The sequence below is a fragment of the Pteropus alecto genome, unplaced genomic scaffold, assembly GCF_000325575.1.
Source record: "Pteropus alecto unplaced genomic scaffold, ASM32557v1 scaffold121, whole genome shotgun sequence".
NCBI classification, from domain to species: Eukaryota; Metazoa; Chordata; class Mammalia; order Chiroptera; family Pteropodidae; genus Pteropus; species Pteropus alecto.
Genome location: NW_006434369.1, coordinates 5,430,355 through 5,441,954, shown reverse-complemented (window position 1 = coordinate 5,441,954; position 11,600 = coordinate 5,430,355). Strand labels below are relative to the sequence as shown.

General features: G+C 38.0%; 1 non-coding gene and 1 pseudogene across 1 annotated transcript; both read right to left on the bottom strand.

Moving 5' to 3' along the window:
* Window positions 1-9,120: 9,120 nt before the first annotated feature.
* On the bottom strand, window positions 9,121-9,239 carry LOC112477669 (annotated as a pseudogene).
* A 416-nt stretch (window positions 9,240-9,655) lies between these two features.
* Window positions 9,656-9,764, bottom strand: LOC112477724. Its single transcript, XR_003045564.1, has one exon. It is a non-coding gene; the product is annotated as a U6 spliceosomal RNA (small nuclear RNA).
* Between the last annotated feature and the right edge of the window lie 1,836 nt (window positions 9,765-11,600).

The following is an 11,600-nucleotide window of genomic DNA, read 5'->3' as shown; positions in this document are numbered from 1 at the left end:
AGTGCTATTTTCTTATTCTTTTTATTTATACAATATTTTTTTTTAAGTCTGACAGAAAAAAAAATCAAGGCCATAAGCACAGATGGAGAGTATCCTAACTGAGGGAGTATCTTATCTGAATACTTCCTGTTACTCCCAAACCCATTTGACCTCTGCTTACAATTTCAACATGTAACTGTTTTCCTTTGTTTATTGCACACGTATGTGACTGTCTGCACTGGTCGGTTCTTCATGTGAGTTCTCATTGCCCTCTGTGGTAGATTGAATTCTGTCCCCGCAAAGGATATGCTGAAGTCTTAACCCTGGTGTCCGTGAGTGTGACCTTATTTGGAAATAGAGTCTTTGCAGGTGTAATTAGTTAACATGAGGTCTTCCTGGATTAGGGGGGGTCCTAAATCCAATATGACTTCTGCCCTCATAAGAGAAGACACAGAGACACAGAGGAAACATAGAGAAGAAAGCCCCGTGAAGACAGGGACAGAGATTGGTGTTATGCTGCCACAAGTAGAGGAAAACAAAGAATTGCCAGCAACCACTGGAAGCTAGAAGAGGCAAGGAAGGATTCAGTGGGAGCAAAGGCCTGCTGACACCTTGATTTTGGACTTATAGCCTCCAGAATTGTGAAAGCATAAATTTCTCTTGTTTCAAGCCTCCCAGTTGGTTGTAATTAGTTATAGCAGCCCTAAGAAACTATTATACCATCTTCATGAGATCTGTGATTAAAGGGCTGTTGTATTCTTCTTTCTTATCTTTGTTTATATATATGGCCCTATCTTTTTCCTCTATAAATACACATAGGTAATCAGTTCTGGGTGTAAGCTTGATCTTTTACCCATGACAACACTAATAAATAAAAGATCCAATGGAGTAGGAAATTCAGCAAGAGAGTTCTAGAACCACCTCCCCATCATTCTATAAACATCTGACTTGTGGCCCCAGTCACAGAGGTTACTAGAGGTCAGAGCCTTGGACTCCTGCTCTCCTCAGCTCTAAGGTCTTCTGCAGGCCTCCTCAGCTCCCTCTGCTGGGGGCCAGACTGCACCAGCAGCTTTCTTCTTAAGTGGTATTTCAGTGTGTGGGATATGGGTGAAGAAAAGACTAAAAAACTAAATTAATTGTTTGGCATTGAGAAAATATAACCAAAAAACTGCTGCTTTTTTTTTTTAACTGTTCATTGGAGTATTATAAAAGTGTGCAAGAGAATCTCAGTCTTTCTGATTCTCATCTTTCCAAGAACAATTGGAAGGAAGCTCATTTGCTGCAAGAGGTTTTCCCCAGCAGGTAGAAGGAGGTCTTACCCTCAAGCCCGAAATTCTGAGGTATGTATCTCTTAGGGTCATCATGAAATGTATAATACTGTTCTTGCATGAAATGAATAATACTGTTCATCTCAGTAAATGACAACTCTGTTCTTCCAACTATTCAGGCCAAAAGACATCTCGACTTTTTTACATACTACGTCCAATCTGCCCCCCAAATCCAGCTAACTCCACCTTCAAAATATATCCGGAATCTGACCATTTCTAACCACTTGCACTGCTACTATTAGAGCTAAACCACCACCATCCCTCATCAGGATTATAGCACTAGCCTTCTAAATTGTCTCTCTGCTTCCACCATTACCAGCCCACACCACAGTCAACCGTCTGCATCAGGCGATGCCACAATACTGCTCTACTCCACTTAAGAGTCAAAGTCAAAATTCCCCCATCTTACAAGGCCCCACACAATCAGAACACCCTCAATCTTTCAGATCCATCTCCTATAACTCTTCTCCCTGCTTCCATAGCTCCAGCCTCATTGTCCTCTTTACTTTTTCTCAAACAAGACAAATGCTCTCTTGCCTCAGGACCTTTCTGATTGCTGGTCCCTCTGCTTGAAATGCTCTTCTTTGGGCTTACTCCCTCACCTTCTTCGGTCTCTTTTCTAAAAAAAATAACCTCCCAGTGAAGCCTGCTGTGACTACTCTACTTAAAACTGTGAAGAATTTTTCTGATCCACATGCCCTGCTCTATTATTTCATAAATGTATCACCTTAGAACGTTCTGTGCTATTTCATTTTTTGTTTGTTTATTGTCAGAAAAGTCTTTACCCAAGTACCAGAACAGTCCTTGGCTCATGATGGATACCTAATAAAGAGTCATCTACTATTAAATGAATTAATGAATAATATTTTTCAGGATCTACTATATGCAAAGCCTTTTATAAGCCCCAATTCAAGAATAATTTCATTTGAAGCTAATCCAAAACAAACTCATCTTGTTCATGCTATGAAATGCATTCTATTTACCTGATTTTTGACTTAATTGTATCTGGGATAACTCTCCAATTTGAGTCAGAATGAGCTGAATCTCTCATTCAAACTCAAATTTGTGAAGAACTTTTAAACAACAAAATTCAAAACAAGAATTAAAGAGAAAGTATGAAACTGACAGCAAGTTTTGAGAAAAATTAAAAGTAGCACAGCAACAGCATCTAATAATCATAATTTTTAAAAGCTTCCATTTATCAAGCTCGTATTCTATGCCAGGCAACATGATAAGAGCTTTGTAGATGTCATCTCATCTAATCCCCACAAAAATATAGTGAGGTAAATATCATGATCCCTGTTTCTTAGGTGATTAAACTGAGACTTGGAGTTCAAAGGACCTGCCCAAGGTCACCCAGCACTGGTTACAAGGTAAAGTTATTCACCTACACAGCCTGAGAATTTTTAACAAGTCATTACCTGAATGAAATAGGTCAGTTAGAGTAAAAATACTGCATTACAATAGTTTGGCTATGGCATCATTTTTAATACTAATCTCTATTTATTTTTGAGTGACTAATGCATATAGCCCACTAATTAAAGCTAACGATTCTTATTGACAATTGAATGTTCCTATATAAAAAGAATGGCTTCAGATCTACCTAACAGGTTTCTCAACTAACAAAACTATACTCCAGCTTATGATTTTACCCATGCTACTACATGGCTGGAAATGACTCTCACCTGAAGTGTATGGTCTCATTCCTAGGACTCTTTCTTATTAGAAATTTTGGCTCCCACCTGGCATATCCCATCATGGGACCAAGGAGGTGGTAAAAGAGCCAACGTAAATTCCCAAGCCTAATTTAAGGACTTAACTTCCTCTCAGTTAGCCTGTGCTTGACATCTCTTGTTCTACCCTAGAGCTTCCCAGAGTCCACTGTGACCAGCACTCAAGTATAGGATCTGAAAGTAACCTGGCTACAAAAAAATGTATAAAACCCTACAACCTCTTCACAGACCCACTCCAATTTATATTTAAAGAAAATGGTCCTTGAAGCTGAAATAGTTCCAGAGTTCAAAAGTCTGAGAAATTGAAGGAGGAGGGAAAAAAAAAAGACATGTATTCCATTAAGATGTGAAGAGAGAACTTCGTTCTCTGAGGATGGAAGGAAGTAAGAAGGCCTTATTTGTGACTGCAGGAGAGGAAAAGAAAAGAGTCCCGCAAGGAAACTACCAACAGATGGTAAATACATTTTTAATTCTTCTGTCATACTGTGTGGACTTGTGCACATTTGTCCTGCTGTGTTAGGCTCCCGAAATAGCTAGCCATGGAATTGCAGAACAGTTCTGCTGCAATTTGAGATTTAGGAAACCATGCTGGCTGACAAAACAGGAAGGGCTCATAGTAGGATAGAGTGGATTTGCTCCCTGTTTGCAGCTCCTCAATGTAGCATTCGCTGTAGTTCTTAGTGCAGGAAAATTCTTTCACATGTCAGGTCTCATTGATGATGTTGTAAATCATACTGCTTCAAATTGTTGACATTATCTGTATAATAATTCTTAAAGGTTAAAAAGAGTGTTGATCCATTTATTTATGTATCCTAAGTCTTACAGGGAGCATCAAAAACATATATGGCACCCTGGAATTCTACACCAAGTATTTTTTGCACTTTTTGTTTTGGCATAATGTTCCCAGAGCACATCATGGGAATTTCAATGCTGGAGAAAGAACCAAGTATAATAATAGGTTGCTCTGAAAGGGACATAAGGAGATAAGATGCTAAAGTACATTCAGTTGACTTCTGCATCTGAGAGGTGACCTGAGACTGGTACCAGGAATGAATTAGGTTCCCAACCCAACACCGTCTCTCAGTCCATCAGCAAGAAAGAAAAAGTGTTATGTTGATGAATCAAACTGAGCATGGAATAATGAGGAAAGGGTGTTCTATTACTTGGTCAGAGTCTAGAAATATAACTTATGCAATAACATATTACTAGAACTGGAAGGATCATTGTAGAATCAAGTTCAATTTTTTCAACTTTCTACCCAGGAATCTGGGCCAAAGAGTTGCAGGAAGTTGACAAAAATTATACAACGAGTTGGTGACAAATTCAGTACTGGACACAAGACATCTATTTCTCAATGTTTGTTCTACTTTAGCACTCACAGAAAGTGGGCATTTCTGTGACAAGCAAAATCTAATTCTAGAAGACCTATCTAATGGTATCCTCATTCTTGGGTTCTTATTAAAGAAGATGATGGAATGTCTGCTAGCCTCTGAATGTTTAAAAAATTAGTTAATGTTTTTTATAGATAAGTTTTCAAGCTAAAATATGTTTGTTAATTTCTGCCTTAAACCCCTGTGGACTGTGTGTAGAGTATATAGCTACCACACGATTTGGCACAGCTGGGATTCTCTTTTCATAAAATAGCAGGGAAGATTGGTAGATAGGGATTTAAAAGCATTGACAGAAGAGAGCAGGGAGCTTTGTACAATAATTCCCCACCCAATGCCTTCCTGGTCTAAGACTTTCCCCTAGCCTCAGTTGGAGAGAGGAGTGGATGGGAAGAAAGGAGATTTCCATCTTCTTAGTAAACGGAAAGATATAAAAACACTTCAGCACTGATTTATTTGATTAAATCTTGATTTTGCATATTTTAAGTTTCTACAGGACTAACTGTATTCTTGTTCAAAATGACTTGTACATTCGTAGACAGTTTTTCTAATGGGTACATATATAGTTCAATAATAAAAATTATTCTCAATCAGCTATTTAAAGAATGTTATTTTTTCCAGATTTTTTAAAGAAAGTTAATCGTTAAGCTCTTCAATAGCTAGTTTAGCGATAAGATCTCCTACATTTTGCAATTTTACTTAGCATTTTGATTTGTCATTTTTGCACATGATTTCAGCAATGTTTTGTTTTACTTTTGTGGTAGAAAATTGTTTACTTGTTTTGTTTAAACATGGCATTCTTTGTTTTGAGAATCAATTTGACCATTTTGAATACTCTTGCTAAATTTACTGGCTATCTCCACGATCTAGTTACAGATCTGTAGTTGAGGAGGGTAGAATTATTTAAGTGAATTATTTTGAGGAGAGCAGTAATGAAGGCACACTTTACGTTATTTCATTCCTGTGATCCAAATTTGATTATCAAGTTAATATCACTAGGGACATTTGAAGCTTTAATAATTACATCTCAAGGCCTAAAGGAAAAAAAAAAGAAGAAAAATTACGTTTACTACACATTTACACACAGCCTCTCAGAGAGTTACCATCTGAGAGCCTGTTTGGCTGCTTTACAAAATCGATTGATACTAAGATTCCGTTCTAAGAATTCGAACTCAGTTGACACTTTGTCCTTTAAAAAACCCCAAAGTTAGATGTAAGCAATTGTTTTGTGTAGAAAGGCTTAGCATTGCTTATTTGAAAGAGTTAAAAATATAAGCTATTGATTTTACCTTTCCTTTTGGAGAAGAGTTTTAGGATTTTTTTTCCCCTGGACAGTTTTTAGGCTATGATTCATACTAAAAGAACCCTGTTCCAATATGTACCAATGCAATTTTAAAGCTGTCGCTGCCTCTAAGTCAACGGCTCTCTCGGAGGCCAGATGCCAGTTTTATGCTTGGACTCTCATGGTCCTCGGAAATAAATCAACTTTCTAGTAAAATCCTGTGACAGCTCAGTTTTATATAGAAGTGTGCAACCTGGGAATGTGCTACTGTTTAGCATTTTAGATGGACAAGAAGGGAATGAAAACAACCACTACCACTGAGAGATAGTTCCAAGGGGAGCCATTATTACAGAAATCAGGGACGGCTTGGGGATGTCGTCCTCTCTCTCTCTACAGCCTCTCTGACCTAAAAGCTTATTAGTTGTGTAGAAACAATAAAAATACAAATGGTTGGAAAATGTTCTAATCTCTGTGTGATATAGGTCAATACATTCTGTGAGTTGAAGAGTGTTAATCAGGTCAGCTCTCTTAGGTCAATATTTCTTCCTTGTGGCAAGAAAAGGAAAAATGAACGAATTATTGCTACATATAACAACACAGATGAATCTCACAATGTTGGAAAATAAAAGAGGCTAGACACAAAATAATATATACTGTATTGTTCCATTTGTATAAAGTTCAAAAACTAAGAACCAAGTAAAATAGTTTACCTTTGATGAGGAGGGAGAAGATTGTGATTAGAAGGGGCCGTGAAGATGGCTTCCAGGGTGCTAGAATGTTCTATTTCCTAACCTGGATGGTGGATACAGAGGTGTGCTCACTTGGTGACAATACGTTAAGCTAGCTGTGATCTGTGTGCTTTTTCTATATGAATTATTTACTTCACTTTAAAAGTTTAAAAATAATATTTCCATTGGGAAAGACAATTTTAAGAAATACTAGAGTAGCATTTTGCCTAATTAACCCAATAGCTATTTATTATAGAGAAAAAGAGAAAATTCAGATTAGCTGAAGAAAAAATTTACATAAAACTTTAGCATAGGTCAGTGGGAACTCTCATTTGCTGCTACAGGAGTCTTCACTGCTACTGCTGTTCTTGGGTAGCTGCTTAACTTTAATTACCTATTAAAGTTAAAGATATGCAGATCTGGTGACCCAGACTTCTACCACTGGGTATATATCCAATAGAAATATATGAATGTGAGCATCAGAAGAAGAGCAACTCTATTCATAATAGCCCCAAACTGAAAACAAGCCAAACTGTCCATCAACAGTAGGGTGGGTAAATAAAGTCTATCCAGCCTTGGAATACCATACAGCACTGAAAATGAATGAACCACAATATCCTCAGCAACATGGATGAAATTAAGAAACCTAATGTTAAGAGATAGAAGCCAGAGGCATAATATTATATGCTCCCATTTACTTAAAGTTCGAAATAACTGGAAAAGATATAGTATCTAGAGATATAAACTTAGGTGATAAAATTAAAGAAAAAAGAGTATCCTAAAATGGCAGTGGTGACCTCTTGGGGAGGGGTGGGTTGTGATTGGGAAAGAGGGAATGGAGGACTTCTGGATCATATTCTATTTCTAGACCTGAGTAGTGGTCATGTAAGTGTTCACTTTATAAAAATGTATTAAATTATACTTTCATATATCATTCTCTTTCCCAAATGTATTTCACAAAAAAAAGGATATTAAAAAATCACATGAAACCCAATCACTAAGAGATAGTCATCAATTTAACACATTGATATATATACTGCCAGATCTTCTTTAATGCATTATATATATTTTGTCCACATTGCTTTGTAGTTTTGAATTTTTTTTCTTTAATGATACGATCTTCCAGAAAAATTCTTCCTTGGGTTTTTTTTTTTTTTTTTTTCTATTTCCACTTAATTTTAACTATGAGTAAATATCATACAAGCTTTAGGCCCCTATGGAAGCCTAAAGCCATAGAGTGGCTTTCGGGAAATTAGGTTGCTTTAACCTAAGCTACATTGATTCATAAACCAATCTGCAGGATTTTGCCATAGCTCATGGGAGACTTTCCTTCTCTGTTAATAATGCCGCTACTTCAAAAGAGAAAAGCCTCTTTCCACCTCTTTAGAGTGCTATCTTTTCAAAAGGAAAGGCCAGGCAATGAAGGAGAAAAGCCTGTTGGGGAGTGGTCAGAAAGCTTGATGTGGGGGAGGGGACCATCCTAAAACCTATTGCAATATGAGTCATGGTGAGCTCATGTTGAGCCTGGTCTGGGCAACATTATGATCTAGGGTTTTTTGTGCTTTTTTTTCCCCCTTTAAATCTCAGAGTAGTTCCATTGCTTTGTCTTGCCCCTGGAGCAGTACAAGTGTTCCTCTCTCTGTCTGGAACACACTTCTCTTCCCCCTTTCCCTGTCTCCAAGCACCCTCCATTTGTTCTCCTTCATCCCTTTCATCACCTTAACTATTGCATGGTCTAAGAAAACTTCTATGATATCTAAACCTGGGTGGTGACTCCAGAAGAACTCCATGGCTTCCTGGACTTACCACATCACAGTGTCTGTCACCCTATTTTGATATGACCTATTTTCTTGTCTACAAACACTCTGCTAATCCATAAGCTTCATGCATGCAAGGACACAGTCTGTTTTATCATCGTAACTACAGGCCTTAGTGCATATTGACACTCAATAAATATAGTTATTGAATGAATGAAAAACAGCTGTGAAATGAGATGAACCATGGCGAGATGGGTTGTGATTTAAACTTTGCTTTCCAAACCTCTTTCACCTATTAAGCACAAATAGCTCAAATAATCCAGTCACACCAACACGAGATGGTACAAAATTCTAAAATCTACAACTTCTTGTTTCAATTACTCAGTGGTAATAGCAGTTTGCATTTGTATAGCGTTTGATATTTTGTTAAGCAGTTTCACATATTATCCTGTATAATTCCAACAAGTAATCCTCCAAGGTGAACTGGGAAGCTATTTATATTACCATTTTGCAGACTGAAAAACTGAAAGAGTTTAATTAACTAGCCCCACATTACATGATGAGCTTTTAGTGTAAGCAGGAATTAGTGACCCCTTAGTGAAGGAAATGGAAACACATTCAATGTATACTATAGACAGATATACTTTCAGAAAATGGGAACCTAAAATAAATATGTGACTCCATTCTGATTTTTTAAAAATCTTTTAGTAGATATTTCCTTCTTTAAAGCATTTATTTTTAGCTTTACTTTTTTTGCGGGGGGGGGGCAAGGCAATCCTTGGTTGACCTCACAAAGTTCTTTAAAGCATTTATTTTTAGCTTTACTTTTTTTTTGGGGGGGGGGGTTGGGCAAGGCAATCCTTGGTTGACCTCACAAAGTACGAGGACCTTGTCAGCTTACAATCCCTTATTTTTTATTTTTTTACACCAATAGCACCTGGTCTTTTTAGGTGGTCTCCCATTCAAGTACTAACCAGGCCTGACCCTGCTTAGCTTCCGAGATCAGACGAGATTGGGCTTGTTCAGGGTAGCATGGCCGTAGACTTTAGCTGAACTTTTAATCACAAAACTTGTACATATTTGGTGTAGAAAATCAAAAGAGCACAAATAAATTAAAATTGCTCATGATCACATTAAATAGAGCCATTTAGTGTTACACCATTTTAATAACTCTGAGTATGTATTAAGTCTTTCACTCTTGTGAAGTGAAAACTCCCTTTCCTCATTTTATTCTTTTTCTCTTTTCCACACTCTATTCTTTATCTCCAAAATTTTCTTGGCCATTCGCTTTTTTATTCAAATCTTAGAATTAGGTTTCACTAAAACTTTGTCGGGATTTTTATTGGATTTTCATTATTTTTATAGATTAATGTGAGTAAAATTCAAAATTTTACTATATTGGTTCCTCTCTTTCATAAACACTCTATTTCTCCATTAATTTGTCTTTTTAATGTCTTTTTAAAAATAAGGACTGCTTCAGGAATTTGAGCATCCTCTTTGTGTGCAAGGGCTGTGATAGTCTTCTCTGTATTGTTCCAATTTTCATATCTGTGCTACCAAAGTGAACACTCAGATGTTTAACTTTTGAGGTCTATCAGGAAGGTGAGGTAAGAGGTCACATATTATTTACATTCTTTACAAGATAGTAACTGAAAAAGACTAAGTGTTAATCTGGACTAAGCGTATCTATCAAACGTAGAAGCATTTAGTTGTGTACTAACAATCAGGAAAATGGTTTTGGCTTTTGCTATCTTTTCTCTTTTTTATCTGAACAAAAGCTCTTTTTCTGTTGGTGGTCTTGACAGAAGAAATGCAGTAGGAGAGGAGTTGGGAGGAAAAGAAAAGGAAGAGGAAGAGGAAAAGGACAAGGAAAGGGGAAAGGAGAGAAGGTGGTCAGCTCTGATGATGAGGAGGGTCAGGGAGGAAGGACACATTGATTGGGCAGGTGAAATGGATGGAGAGCAGTGCGATTGGGGAAAGGGAATGACGGCAAGTTTGGACTCTCTGGGTTTAGCTGCTCTAGAAAATCAGCAGCATGGCTTAGGATCTTGTTAGAAATTCAGAATATATTGGCTCCAGCTCAGACCTACCCAATCAGAATCTGCATATTAACTAATTCTTATGCACATTAAAGTTCCAAAAGCTCTTAGTCGTTCCCAACCAGTCGGAGCCAGTCCTGATCGTGTCATCAGTCTTAGACCTATTAATAGATGAAACTGGTTTGGTTGCCTAGAGACCTGCATATCGGGTTCCTCCCGGAGACTCTTAGACTCAGTGTTCTCTTACCACTTTGGCTAAAGCCTTGGGACTCCAGTCGGCCTCAGTTTCTCTGCTAAGCACTTCAGTTCTCTGCAGGGTTTCGATTCCTGCCCTGGACCCCAGCTACCTCCACTCAGGTCCTGATGCTCTGCCAAACTCTTGCTCTCCTCCCCTTAGCTTGCGAAGTAGGATGTGATTTCCTACTCCCTTCTCAGCTTCTGGCTGGAGGCCTGCAGTGACTGAACTGATCATCTGGAATCATGCCGGATTTTGAGTATTATCACCTGGACTTTTTCCAGAACTGTGTTCCATTGGCAGATAGGACTCATTCATATATCCAAATAGCCTGGCCCAGTCTCAGCTAGCCATGCCCTTCGACCACTGCACAATGGCCTGCCTGGTTGTCTCCTGGAGATGGGCCAGCTTCTGAACACAGGCTCTGTTCCCTCTGGATCTTGGTCTCTTCCCCCTTTCCATAGCCTGTGCTGATGTGGTCCCCGCTCACCCTGCAAAAGTCTCCTACAAAAAATGAGGAGGCAGCAAAGACCGAGGGGAACAGTCCTCAGTCCCTTCTCTCTCTTAACATGTCCTCGACTCCACGGATCTGCTTCTGTGTGGACCTTGAAATTCCAAATACTGCCTTGGAGCCCTTCATTTAAAAGGAATTTTAAGAGTCCTGAAGACTATTGAGTACAAATGGGCTAAGCGGTTTTACATAACTTATACATTTGGCCTTTTTCCAAGGTGGAAAAATCTCTTTTGTTGCTTGACTTATTTTATAAAAACAGGCCAATCCTTACAGAAGCTCAATAATTTCTCTGGTTACAATACAACCATTTCACTTTAACTGATGGTATTATACCTCCTACCATGTTCAGTTTATGGTGGAACATTATACAAAGTGTATCACACCTGCTACTGTTTTTTAAGCCAGCGCAAAATGGCATGAAGTTCAAAACCAGTTATAGAGGCCCATTTTGAAATACACATTTTCTCCATTAATTAATCATAAGACTGTTGCATCATTTCTATTTCTAAGAACTATTCTTATAGTGATAAAAAAAAAAGAAGAAGAAGAAGAAAAAGAAGAAGGAAGTAATTCCCAATCCTGGCAGAAAATATTTCTAGGGTAATTATGGCTGATCC